At 42.2% G+C, this 14,531-nt stretch overlaps 1 protein-coding gene across 3 annotated transcripts in view; it reads right to left on the reverse strand.

Annotated features, from left to right (window-relative positions):
• Nucleotides 1-14,531, reverse strand: part of LOC137169497 (kelch-like protein 29) — a 219,093-nt gene that overhangs the window by 12,449 nt on the left and 192,113 nt on the right. The gene's annotated exons all lie outside the window — the stretch shown is intronic.

The raw sequence follows: 14,531 nt of genomic DNA on the forward strand, positions 1-14,531 counted from the left end.
TATGTTTTTTGCCCCGTGGCTCCATTAGCGCAGTGTGTTAGCTGTGTAATCCCGTGTCCATGGGCCACTGATCAAAGCAGCCGTGCCGACAGCCTTCCAGCTGGAGTAGGCCTCATTAAAGAGCCGCAAACGGATCCAGGATTCGTGATTAAAACACACATCCATTCAGACTAAAGCAAGCTTTCTTAATCAAGGTTGTCTCTTTGTTATGAAAGAAAAACACCTTTACATGGAAATCTGTATTCACCGTCCCCCAGGACAACAAACTTTGAACTTCAAACACTTGACGGATGCTTTATTGCTCAGAGGAACAGACTCCTAAACTGTCCCTAACAGCTAACTGAGGTCAATGACATTCATTAGGCGTTTTGCCTAATTTTAGACAGTGCACAGGTTGTCTTCTTCCTTTACTTTTATTTTCTCATCTGACACACCCTTCCTAGACGTACAGGTGTGCAAAAAAATTTTTTTTTCAATGCATGGGTGCTTTACTGTTGCAATTCCTGTGGCATTTGAAGTCAGGCTGAATTTAAAAGACACCTGGAAGCGGTGGTTGCATCTACCTTCCTGTGAGAAGGCCGTTAGATAACGTGCTAGCGGAGACAGGTGAATTAGCCTTTGGGAATATTCTCTTTGGGGGTCTGATAATGTCCTTGGCAACAGCTGCTGAGGGGAGGGGTTTAAATCGACAGTCGCAGTCTGAGAAAGTGGTGACACGGGAGACACTCTGGGAAAGGTGGACTCGAAACGAGTGCCAATTAGCACTGTTTAAACAGGGACACACACACACACACCAGCATCAGGTTGAGTAACTGAGCCCTGCTGAGATGGAAGATGTAATTACCCCTCCGACCACATCGGGGGAGGTTCATAAATTTAAGGGTCTGACACCGCTGACTGATGCTGATTGCAGATAGACAACAGACCAACAGGACCACTACACACAGTGAGTCATGATGAGAAAAGATAAAAGAAAAATACCTGAAAGACTTCATTCTGTATGTAAACACAACAGACTGTTACAGTTAGCTGGAAAATAGGAGAGGTTGTGAATCTCTATTTTTTTCCATCTTTCATGTCGGCATACTACTCAGATCCTCAAACATGGCTTCAAATCTTTAGTTTTTCTTAAGATCTTCATGTTATGTGTGACTAAATAAGCAACAAGTTAAAGCTGCACACTTTCAGAGGCAGACATTTCCATCAGGAGTTGGTGGAAACCAAAACAGAGCTAAATGGAGTATGGCTATTGAACTTACATTTATCAACATTTTAAGGTTATGTCGATATTTTCTTTGCATTTTTTTGTGCTGCCCTGGAGTGACAATACCCAAAAAAATTATTGCAGCATTAAAAGTAGAATAAAACATCCTCATTCATACTTTAACACTCAAAAACTAAAGCTGATCTTGCAGGACTTTGTTAAATTCTGATTGGTGCATAGAAATACCACTCTTCATCTTTTTTCCAACATCCCATCCACAGAAAAAAACACAAACACAGAAATATCTGATGTGAAATAACCGGTGTTTGGCAGTTAATAGTGTGTTCTTGTAAGACCCCGTCTCTTTTAGTAAGAAGCGGATCTAGAAAATAGGTTTTCGAGGGCCATTAATGTAAACATGGCACAGCTATCATCCAGTAAAAAGGGTCTGGAGTTTTGATAAAGAGGAACACATGCAGGTCAGAAGAAACTCAGCATCTCAGACAATCTCAGAGGTCACGAATTTGATTGAATTCATTACACGTGTGATTCACCATCAAGCATTTAATGTGAACCGTGACATTAGGACTGACACTAAAAAGATTCTCTGAGTGGGTGTATATGGTTTGATTGTATCTCCAAGGCAGAGGAGATGGAGGGAGGAGAGAGACAGAGGAAAAAAAAAAAACACTGAGTTCATTCCAAAAACAAAGACTATATGTCTCTTTTTCTTTCCTCTGAAGCTCTTGTCAGACAGCAAAGGCAGACAGAGCTTTTCCACTGGCACTAAGACACTGTAGGAGTTTATCCATCACCATGTTGCGCTGCGTCGATTGCTTTTTTTAAAAAGTGTTTATACACAAAGACTGATCACTGCATGAAGCCATGTAATCGGCTGTAGCTCCTGACAGGGCTTGTTTCATCATGCAGGGACAATCATCTTGAAAATGCGGCTGCGGGGTTACAACAAAACCAACAATGTAGCATTGTGTTCTTTTATGTTGGGAGAGAGACGAAAAGAAAGACAGATAGGAAGGGTGGAGAGAGAGATTGTGAATAAAAGAAAGAGGCAAGACTTTCAACTAGATCTTCCTCTGAATATGTAATCTGGATAAAGGAAAAAAACGTGGTAATGCTTGCAGCACGCACTGCGACTGATGTGTCAACAAATCAGAATCATAATTCGATGTCAGCCAGGTGTAAAAGCGATCCACGCGGTGTGATTTTGTTGGCAAAAGAGTACCACAGAACGTCTGCCTGGCTTTTGTTCTCTACTGACCCATCTGGATAAGAGGCATGATATTTGATAACAACAGGTGAAATTGGACTGTTGCTGTGGAAATGCACAGTCATACCTGCCATGTTTGTTTATGTTGACAGCGGATGCATTTACCCTCTCCCCACCTGCTTGCCTGCTCTGCGTAGTGCACATGACTAATTATATCCAACTGCAATATGTCTATCTGCAAACTATGAGTAAAGAACATAAATACTAAGTGTTAAACAGAAGCGTGGGAGTGGACTGTGCATCATCTGAAAGGTATATCCACATGCAGATTACATATTTGATGGTGGGTGATGTCTGGGTCAGAATGCTGCAGCGTTCAATCTTACAAGACCTAGAGCAGAGCACAAGTAACCCAAGTTTTAGCATTTCTACACGTGGGTAGCTGTGGAGTAGATGTCAGGACTTTAATGACCTCAGTTAAGGCACTTGTGGAATTGGCCCATGACTATTTTTCTGACCTGCTCACTCCATATGAGCCCGAGATCCTCTGGTAGGTGTTTGTTAGCTAAGCTCTTTATTATTGAAGCTAGAAGAGCTTTGTATGAAATAAAAAGCCAATTTTGAAAAAAACAAGTTCAGAAAAAACTACAAAGAGCATAATTTGGTATATCCCCCCATGTCCAAATTAAAGAGAAAGTGGTTACATTGTAGAGCTATTTAATTCAATTGCATCTAAAAATAAATAATCTGGATGAATGCCAAATACGGAGTGAGTCACCTTGAACTGGAGATCAAAACAGAATTTATCCAAGCACTTGCTAATCTGTCAGACAATCAGGTACTAGCCCTGACTGAAACCTGGATCCGTCAACACTGCCACACCAGCTGCAATCTGTGTTGACTCCACTTTCTTAAACACACCCCGTTGTGTTGGCCGCAGAGGCGGGCCGGGGGTCCTCATTTCCAAAGGCTGGAAATTCACTAAGGTTTCTCCACTAAGCAACAACTCCTCCTTTGAATACCATACAATCAGTGTAACTACTCCCACTGAGCTGTTTGCGGTTGTCATATACCGCCCACCAGGGTGTCAACTGGGGAACTTTGTAGGCGAGCTAGACATGTTACTCTCAGCCATTCCTGATGATGACACACCACTAATTGTCATGCAAGACATGAATATCCATACTGACAAAACCCAAGCAGCTGACTTCCTGTCACTTCTGTCCTCATTTGACCTCAAACGAGTCTCCATCCCCTCCCACACACAAAGCGGGCAATGCTCTTGATCTGATTTTGACTCAGAAATGCTCCACAGCAAATCCGACTGTCACGCCCAACATCTGTCTGACCACTTCTTTATTCAATTCACGATCTCCTTACCAGAACATCCTGCATGTTCCTCCGCAATTGGTCTCCTTCCGCCGAAACATCTGGTCCCTCACACCGACTCAACTTTCCAATGAGGTCTTGGCTATCATGCCTCCTCATAATGAATTCTCCTCACTCCCTGTCAATGAGGCTGCAGACACACTCTGTTCAACACTAGCCTCCTCTCTTAAGAATTTTTGTCCTCTAACATCCAAAACTGATTGCAATAACCCCCATAGTCCATGGCTCAATGAAGTCATTAGAGAGCAAAGGGCGGAGCTCAGGGCAGCAGAGAGACAATGGTGTAAATCCAGAGAGCCCACTGACCTTGGTGACTATCAGGATCTCCTAGTGTCATTCACCTCCAGTTTAAAAACACCAAAGGCCACTTACTATCAGAACAAGATATGTGGCTCCACAGATGCCTACTCCTCCTCCTCCGCCCTCCACTCTGCTCACTGCAGACATGTTTCACTTCATTCTTTACTGATAAGGTCTCTGCTATCAGTAACCAGTTCTCTAAGCTTGATCAACTCAGTCTGTAGCTGCCAGTTAACAGGGCTGCACTCTCCTCATTCTCCCCTCTGACTGAGGAAGAAGACTCCAAACTTCTGGTGGACTCTCGTCCCACTACCTGTCTGCTTGACCCAATACCATCCAACCTTCGACAGACCTTTTCCCCTGCACTTAACCCTGCAGTCACACACATCATCAAGTCCTCGCTTACAACGGGTGTGTTCCCCACCGCATTTAAGCAAGCTCTGGTCGCCCCGCTGCTCAAAAAAGCTACACTCAGCCCAGCCCAGGTTGAACCACAAAGTCTCAGCTTGGATCTCATCATGCCTTACCGATATCTCTGCATCGATGGAAGAACGCCACATTCAACTTAACTTCTCTAAGACTGAGCTCCTCATCATCCCAGTCAGTCCCTCTACACAACAACAGATCAGTATACAGCTCGAATCAACCCAACTCATGCCCGCAAAGTCTGCCCAAAACTTGAGGTGTCATTATTGATGACCAGCTAACCTTTAAGGTTCACGTGGCCTCAATTGCTCGGTCATATCGATTTACCCTCTACAACATCCAATCCAATCCACTTTATTTATATAGCACGATTTTAACAAACACAAGGTTTCCAAAGTGCTCACAGCAAGATTCATCAGGAAGATCAAACCCTACCTGTCCAAGCATGCAGCACAACTCTTGGTACAGGCTCTTATAATATCATTGACTACTGTAACTTCTTACTGGGAAGCCTCCCCACATATATGTTCAAACCTCTGCAGATGATCCAGAACGCAGTGGCACGACTGGTCTTCAACCAGCCCAAAACAGCATATGCCACCCCGCTGTTCATATCCCTCCACTGGCTCCCAGTTGCTACCCGCATCAAAGTAAAAACCCTAACACCCAATGAAAGGCACCTGGACTAGACTGCCACCACAACAGGGCCTTAAGTCGCTAGCCAGACTCTTCTCTTCTGTAGTTCCTCGGTGGTGGAACGAGTTACCAAACTCCACCTGATCAACAGAGTCCCTCTCAATCTTTAAGAAAAGGCTAAAGACCCAGCTCTTTCGCATACACCTCCACACTTGATGGACTGGGGAAAAAAATCTGCTTCTATGCTTTCTTTGCACTACATCCTATCGGACTAAAACTTGGCACTTACTTGAGTTGTTCTCTCCTGACTAGATCCATGCTTGTGTTGTATCAACTCTCAGATGTACGTTGCTTTGGATAAAAGCTAAATTAAATTTTAAATTATAATTGTAGATCAAAAGCAATATGAAATTATGGCTCCTTCAGGTTTTATGACACTGCTGGATGATGAGGATTGGGGGAGGACAGGAAGACCACATGACTACCAGCTCTGTTTGTTACATACAGACAGACAGATAGCAAATAACACACATCTGTTTGAATAATATCCATGTAATGTGTATAATGTATAAGATATGTGTGGTATGAAATTAACATTTATAGAGCCTCTGACCTGCCTGTATTTGTAAAATCAAACTGGATGTAAATTTTATGAACATATCACTAGACGAGATATGTATTGATTTTCTAATATGTCAAAACTCAAAGACAAGCTGCTCTTTTCTCTAAAATCCTTTTCTGTTCTCAAAAAACAGGAACATGAGACATGTTCATAGCTTCACCAGCTATGAATATGTCTTTCAGTGATGACGTCATTACAGACAAGCTCAGAAAATGCAGCGTATAAGCATATAAGCAGATATTGCCCCCTGGGCCGTCATTCTGTAACACTGGCTAGGAAACATACATATATATATCTGAGTCACAGACCATGAAAACGAATGGATGCAGTAAACTGTCAGCCGTAATGCAGCCTTCTATTGGATTTGCTCGGTGGCATTACACATCTAAAAGCCTGTGTATGTGTGTGCCGTCTTGTTTTTATAGCAGCCTTGATGCAACAGCATCAAGTTGAAACTGTTGGTCTCAAAGGTAATGACTTTGGATAATTTACAAGTTGTTCACCAGTTCCTGCCTCTTAAAGCTGACCACATACTCTCCATCTTTCGAACATGACCTACACTGTAAATAGACTAGCTGTCTGTCTCTCCCTCTAACCAATACACACAAATGATGCAACCTAATCATGCAGAAGGCACCCAAGGCATCTCAATCGATTCACTAAAATGGTTACCTGCAGGAGAGTGTGGCTGAAGAACCTCGCTTTTTTCTATACCCCTGTCTCTCTCATTCACACACAAACATGTGATAAACTATAATAGATGGGGCTGCCAGTCTCTGAGATACTGACATGTATCCTTTTCCCCTGAGATACAAACTACCGCATGAGTAACGAGAGTGGGGAGTTAGAGGGAGGAAAGAAAAAAAACGCTCCGATAACAAAACCACTCAAGCTCTATACATCTCAACGCTGACAAAAAGATCCATTAAGAGGCAGAAGGAGTGCATCATGTTGCAGTTACATCCATACTGGAAAGCCATGTAAACACCAACTGCTTAACAATACAGTGTCCCTCACACTAGCTATTATAAGCCTTGAGATTTAAATAGCTAGTAGTGGAAGATGACGCACTAACAGGAAAGAAAGACCTGTATTTATGCAAGTACAGGTCCACAACAACACTGTAACCTTTAAAAACTGAGCAAGCGCACTGGAATGCAATGGAAGCTATGCGTTTATTGCCTGGAGAGAGGAGCTGATGCTCTAGATTCTATCGAGCAGCAACGCATGCCCTTAAGTTACAAATTCACATTAATCCCTGCAACACCCACACTATATCTCTCTCACTCACACGAGCACTATCTCTGTGTCTCTCGCATTCTCTTCATGCTGCCCACACGCACCCTCAGGTACACGTGCACACTTCAGCATATTAGCTGTGTGGTTAAATTTGCGTTGTTTGCCAAATAAATTTGCCAGTTTGCAACCAAATAAGAGTGTTGCTTTGGTTTTTTAACACCACAGCTGACTTGAAATTTCCACACAGATTTGTTTACTTCACTGATGCACCATTGCCTGCGATTGATCAACAACATCACTGAATTTCATCACTTTTTATCCATGCTAGCAGTGTGGCTCAAGACGACAATGTTGAATAATCAGTCGATCCACCACTTTGGTCCAGACTGAAATATATTAACAACCATTGGATTGATTGCCACTTTTCCTCTAGCGCCATCATTATGTTGATATTTTTGGTTTTAAGTAAAACCTCTTTAAAACTCTTGGACGGACTGCCTTCAAATCTGATACAGATACCCATGTATAATACTAATGACTATGGTAATGACCTGACTTTTCCTCTAGCCACCATTTCTGGTTTGTCTCAACAACCATGGAATTTCCATGGAATTTGGTTAATGTCCACCTCAAGACGAAGTGTAATGGCTTCGGGAGATCCCCTAACTTTTCATCTAGTTCATCATCAGGTGAAAAATTTAATTTGTCGAATACTTTGGCTCATACACAAACAACTGCAAAACTAATGACATTCCCATCAGCCTCAGCTGTACTTCATGTTCAGTGCTCATTAGGGACTTGTTCACATGCCAACATGGTCAACTAAGATGGTGAACATGGTGAACATTACCTTACCTGCTATAAATGAGCATGTTAGGATGCTTATGTTAGCATTTATCTCAGCCTCACAGAGCATCTAGCATGGCTGTGGACTCTTTGTCTTGTTAACTGTTGATGAATCTATATGAGGCTCTACTTACTGCATATGTGAGGATGTGAATTAAGTAACTGTACAACTATAAAGATGTGGACTGTCCACCCCCACCCATCTGATATTGTGTGTTATTACCTGTATATATACTGTACAGACATTTGAATGCAGTGCCATGTTTGGCAGTAGTTTCATATGGTTTCTATACCTGCCATCCTTACAGGCACAGGACAAGAGGGAGAGTCCTGTGTATGTGAATGAATCAATCCCTTATCATAGACCCTCTGTTTTCCGTCAGAAGTAATGAACTGAGAGGTTGTGATTTGGCTTGAGGAAAACAGGGCTACTGTGAATCAGCTCCAGCCTGGAGGGCATTTAAAACAATTTGCACACAGATACAGGCATCATTTGCTTACATTAACATTTTTCATGTTCGCCAAGAATGTTCATTAGTAGCTAGGTGGGGGAAATCTCAACAGCATGACATAAACTACTCTATAGAGTCCCGGTTAGAAATAAAAATGCTGTTGAAATTGAAAGACGAACTTTCATTTTAAACCAAATGTAGCCGCTCGTTTGTGTTTTGCATGTGGCTGTTTTGACAAAGGAAGCTGCTGATAGTGACACTGGATGTTCATTTAAAATCATCCAACTGTGACATTTTGTTTCTTTGCATATTTGCTTGTATCTCATCCAAAATGTTTTCCTCACACCTGGGCAAGATCACCGTGTGGACGAGGATGACAGGAGGAAAAGGGGTAGAGAAGGAAAAAACTGTGAGGAAAAAAAAAAAAGGGGGTAAAGGAGAGGAAACAAAACCAGGAAAGGAGAATGGGGATAATACCTTTTTTGCATTAATTTGAATGTCTATCAAACCAGGCAACAGATAAAGGCACATGAAGGTGAACAGAGAGAACATCCATTTTGTAGAGGAGGAGGAGGAGTGAGAGTCTATCTGTGTTGTGTCAGCTGCCATCTGTGTGTCAGAGCACATCACAGAATGTGTGAGGCCTGTGCCCACACCTCCACCATCACCCTGCTGTCTGTTGGGCACCAACACTCACACATACAACAAACCACCATCGTCACTCTTTTTCTCTGACTCACACTCTTTTCGTTATATTTTGCCTACACTTGGAAACACGCACACATACGGTAGCGCACAGTTGCTTTTTTTTTCCAGTCAAAGGTTGATGGGTGACACCTTTAAATACGGTCTACGGTGGGTGGGTTTTCAAAATTGTTCCCTGTTTTAAAGGTGCAGCGCGTTCTCATCTGCTGAGGCTATTGTTGGTCAAAAAAAACTGTATCTCAGTCTTTTCTACGGCGATTTTCTGCCACTATGATTGTTGAACTTCTTTATTTCTGAAGGCCTGAAACCAAAACAATGATTACCATTGTTTTTTTTTTTATAGCTGAAAAATGTCTTGCACTCAAAGTCCATTCTAGCTGCACTAGAATTATCTCTCAGAGACTGGACACTTATCTTTGAAATAAAAAATACACTGCTGAGAACCAAAACGGTCCCAGAAATGGAGTCATTATTTAGCCTTTTTTTTGTTTTGTTTTTTAAAGACATTGTAATGTGATGCTATGTTGTTCTTAAGAGACATGAATAATTCTAATTATGGCCTGGGTTGTAGTTTTTGGTGCATGAAGATATACAGTTGGTTACAGTAAAAAGGTATATTGTAGGTTTAGCAGCAATCGTGGAGTAGCACTGGAGATTATTTTATCAACATTTAATTTAAAACACAAGTTATACTGATGTTTTTGGACATACAGAGGTCCTTAAGTGATGCAGGTGAAGCAGGAGGAACACGCACAAACTCACCTTTTGCTACGCTCTATTTCACAAACGACAGCTTTCCGCAAATTGTCAGGGATGAAAACAAGAACAGCAGCTTTATGACAATTAATCTGCACTCGTTTGTATGCACCTCTGTTGCCCCTGTTGATTTTCTCTGCATGTGACAGCTGTTTGTAACCGAGGCTCCCTCACTCTGGGTTTGCTAATCAATGTCTGACAGTGAAATCTACTGAGTCTTACTTTGCAGAGGAAGGGTGCATCAGTGCTGAGAAATGTACATCTTTGGGTATTCCCATCCTATAGAAAGCACATCTTTTCGCTGACATCCTTGCAGCTTTATCTGGGGAACTGTGAGGAAAGCATAACAGCAGCTGCTCTTCGTTTTAACACATGACACGAATGACTGGTGGTGCACTCTCCTAGGCTCCTGTTGGCATCAGCCTCAAAACTAAACAGCAAGAAAAATGCATTCCCATGCTTTGTTTCTTGGACTGGGTTATACCTGCTATTTTCAGAGCCATTACTATGTTTGTGAGCAAAGTCCCTCCTAAGTTCTTAGTAGCTACAATTTTCAAACTAGTGATTTACTAAATCGAGTTGCACCTGTGAGGGAAATTACACATACAACACATATAATCCAGTTCGAATATCTTTTATTACACATGTCTGCTTATACAGTATATTTTCACTATGTAATCATGTTTAATTCTCACTGTTTGATTATTCTGGATCTTAAACATGTGCTCTTTGACTTAGAGAGCTTTTGATGTGAAAGACGTCTTAGTCACTGAGAGTGTGAATAAAGAATAAATGATTCAGAAAAGCCAAGGCTAAAGGTGCAGAGAAGAATGTGTGAGAAGGTGTCCAGTCTGCTGCTCAAAGGCCTCTCAGCAGCTGAAAGAAGCTCCCCGGGAAAAAGAAACATAAGTTACAGACAATTGATGAGCTGTAGTTTTTAATTACTTCTGAGAGTAACGTAATGCTTTGTAGCTTTCGTACCAGCTGGCTATACATCATGTGTTTCACTCTGCCTCTTCGCTCTTTGTCTAAACACAGACACTGAGGCCCTGTGCACGCGTATTAAAGTGTGACAGTATTGTAAGAGATCTTTGTCTCGTTCCTCTTTGTCAGAGTGGAATTGCAAAATTGCCACGAAACACCATTATAACATACGAAATGTCAAGCTAGTAAATATCCATGCATGGATAATGTAGCTTATGTTTCAGAGTTAATAATATTCATGCCTTTTAGAATGAGTGGCTAATATCTGGTTATGCTAACCTAGCTGACGTTATTTGGTCATTTAAGTCTTTTGTAATTAAAAGTGTGCTATTTTTGTGAAATGTAATTTAAAATCTTAATAGTTTACATCATAATAAACAGCACCTGGTTGTGTCATTGACCATATTCCTTTTTTACAAACCAAACATGTCATATATTAGCATTAGTCTCTTCACTCAGCTGTGCAACAGCAACAGTGTACATATTAACTGATCTCTATGAAAGAACTAGTTCCTGTGGTGCAACTTGGCTTAATTAAATAATGCATGAATCTCTAATTAGTAAACTTACATTATAACTAGGCTTCATTTGAATTACAGGGGCTGGTGCAACAGGCTCTTGGTCTCTGGACATTTTTTGGCTTGTGACCTTTAAAACAAATCAATGTCTACATCTGAACCCATGTTAAAGGTAATGGCTGTAGTGTGGACAGTTAATTTTTTTCCCAACTTGTTTCATTTGATGGAGAGGCCCAAGGAGTTGTGCTTGCTATTTGCTAATGGTACGCACATCTGACAGATTGTTTATGATGACATCTGGGGATCTGATGGAGTCCTGCTCTCCATATGGAGGGTCTCGGAGTGTGTTCATCTGACAGACTGAAGTCAAGGTCAGCCAAAAGACACACACACACACAAAACACACTCCACTGCCACCACTGTAGAAGAGCAACACACACACACACACACACAACTCATTAACTCTGATGGATTACAACACATTTCAGGCTAATAACACAGACACACGTGTACACAATACACAAATGCACACACACACACACACACGCACCAGACTATGGCAGCACATACAAACACAGATGGACACAGACCTGTCACCTCAGTGTCACCTTCAGCTAATCCTTGTGAGACAGGGAGCGATCCATCCACTGGCCACACAGATTTACCCATAATCCCTGTGAATGAACTCATTCAGAACAGAAGTCTGCCTCCTCAATGTGTGAGTACACAATATGTCCATGTCTGTATACATACACAAACACTCTGAATGTAGATAAACTGCAAATATAATGTACAACACTCATACAGACTTAAAAAGGCACCTTGAAACACTATCGGGAAGATAATTTAGGGAGCTGTGATAATAGTGACTGTGTGCTCTTTTAGTGTCTCTATGTGTGTGTGTGTGTGCGCGCACACGTGCGTGTGTGGAGACGCAGATTTAATTGGATGGGAATGTCACGTAGGACAGGGGACATGAGTGCTGCCGGTGGTGTAGGTCGTACACCAATTACTGCTCCGCGCTCTTCAAAACTAGACGGGAGATGGAAGAGTGAGACCCCACTTCATTACCAAAGTAAGCCCCTGTGTTGATAGCAGCCATGTAGGGCAGCACAGTGGGGGCGTGGGGTGATGGGTAGTGGCGGTGGGAGGGGGGGGGTTCAAATAAAATTGACACCCAAATTGCTGGCGGGAAAGTGGCTGCAGCCAAAGCTTGAGGTTTAATTGCTTTGATGTGTTTCTCTATGGTTTTAGGAAGCTACAAACAATGTCAGGTTGCTCTTGTTTACCACAAAAAAAAAAAAAAAAAAAAAAAAGTAAATTATCACTGATTAGCATGTAAACAGTCACAATAAAAGAAAGCCAAAAAATATGCAAAGTTCACTGAGTTTCTTGCACCTTTACTTCATAAATGTTTGCACTGTAAGAAAATATGATTAGAAATAGTTATTGCAGGTATATCAATATTGACGTATATGTCAGCCTCACCCTAACCCTTACCTAACCTTGACCTAACCCTAACCTTACCTTCACCCTAAAATTTTATGGGGACTTGCTTTTTGTCCCCAAAAGAGAGGCAAGTCCTCACATGTGATTGTGTAAACAGATTTAAGTCCCCACAACATGAGGAATACCTGGTATGTACCTACCTACAGTAAGTATGTATGTATGCTTGCGTTGCGGTTTGAGGGAAAGAAGGGGAAAATTGTTCACTTGACGGAGATAAGAAAATATATATTAGAAAGAAATGGATGGGATTCGCAGCAAGGCAAGGTCTTATTAGTTCCCCTTAATAGCACCCATTCTTAATCTGACACATTGATAAATTCTTCCTATTTTTGGCATTTAAAACAGTGATCGTGGCCTCTATTAAACAACCTAAATATTGCTATATGCTATCAGTCTGGCTTGAGTAATCCGCTCATTGACTGTAGGGGTATCTTCCATATATTAGTATACATTGAATACTGTATATAGAGTATTTTACATGTAGACACATGCTTACTGATGCAACACAGTCTCTCTCTCTCTCTCTCTCTGTCTCTCTCTCTCTCTCTCTCTTTCTCACTAGTAAGACCTGTACACAGTTGAAAATAGCACTGTGTCTGCACTTATCTTGTGTTGATGTGAGCACCTTCACCTTGGGCTTACACACACACACACACGCACGCACGCACACACCAACACACGCAACAAATCTATATATAACAACTAACCCTCCCACCTCCAGTGTCGATCCCTCCCCGGGTGCCAGCGAGGTGCGGTGGCTAGATATTGCGATGGTTTGCCAGAGCTATGCTTTCTAAAGGTCAGTTGTCGCTTCCTCCTGTGGGGGACGACGAACTGCCTGCCAACCATCTCAGGGGCATCTGTCACATTCTAACCACTGATAATTAGCCAGCAACACACCGACTAACTGGATGACTGACTGGGTGACTGGGTGGTAGCCGGATACAAGAGAGAAGAAGTTTTTATGTGTGTGCACCTGTGTGTCTTTTGGCATAGAAAGATGGAGGGTGGAAGAGAGAAACATAAAGAAGAAAAAGGCACAGAAGCAGGAAGAAGGCAAGAGAAAAATGACTTGCCTGTTGGTAAAGGCTGGAAATTGTCCGAAGTGCCAGACCATCGTTTATCAACGAGGCGGAAGCACATACAGTTCATACTACTCATTACCTGCAGCCTCTCTCTGCCTTTTTCCTAATACCATCCTCAGGCACACCTGCTGCTGCTTGCAAGTGTTTTCTCTGTAACTGTCATGCACACACATACACGCACAAGCACACGTGCACTCTTTGCACCATCTACCTCGATGTCTCTGAGACCTCAGCGCCCCATTAGAAGACAATGAAGAGGAGACGCTGTCTTTACTCAAGCATGTTAGACAGATATGACATCACCTGGCCTTGCAGGCTCCAAATACACCCATCATCTCCTGCCTGCCTAATCAGCGCTGTGAAGAGACGGAGGGAGCGAGGGGACGAGAGGTGCGGGAGAGAGTTTCGAGAGTGTGGTTAAAAGAGGAAACTGTGGGGAGAATAGAGGGAGGCGAGGAGGAAAGAGAGATATGATGATCTGCCTGATGTGGGCCCGATCTCTTTCAGACCTGGAGCCTAAAATCAACACAGCAGGTCTGCTATGGAGCTGAGAAAAGACTATGCATGTGTATACAGTACAAAAAAAAATGACAAAAGGTTTCTTTCTGTCAACAGACAAATAAAAAGCACAC

Source organism: Thunnus thynnus, chromosome 18 (genome assembly GCF_963924715.1).
Source record: "Thunnus thynnus chromosome 18, fThuThy2.1, whole genome shotgun sequence".
NCBI classification, from domain to species: domain Eukaryota; kingdom Metazoa; phylum Chordata; class Actinopteri; order Scombriformes; family Scombridae; genus Thunnus; species Thunnus thynnus.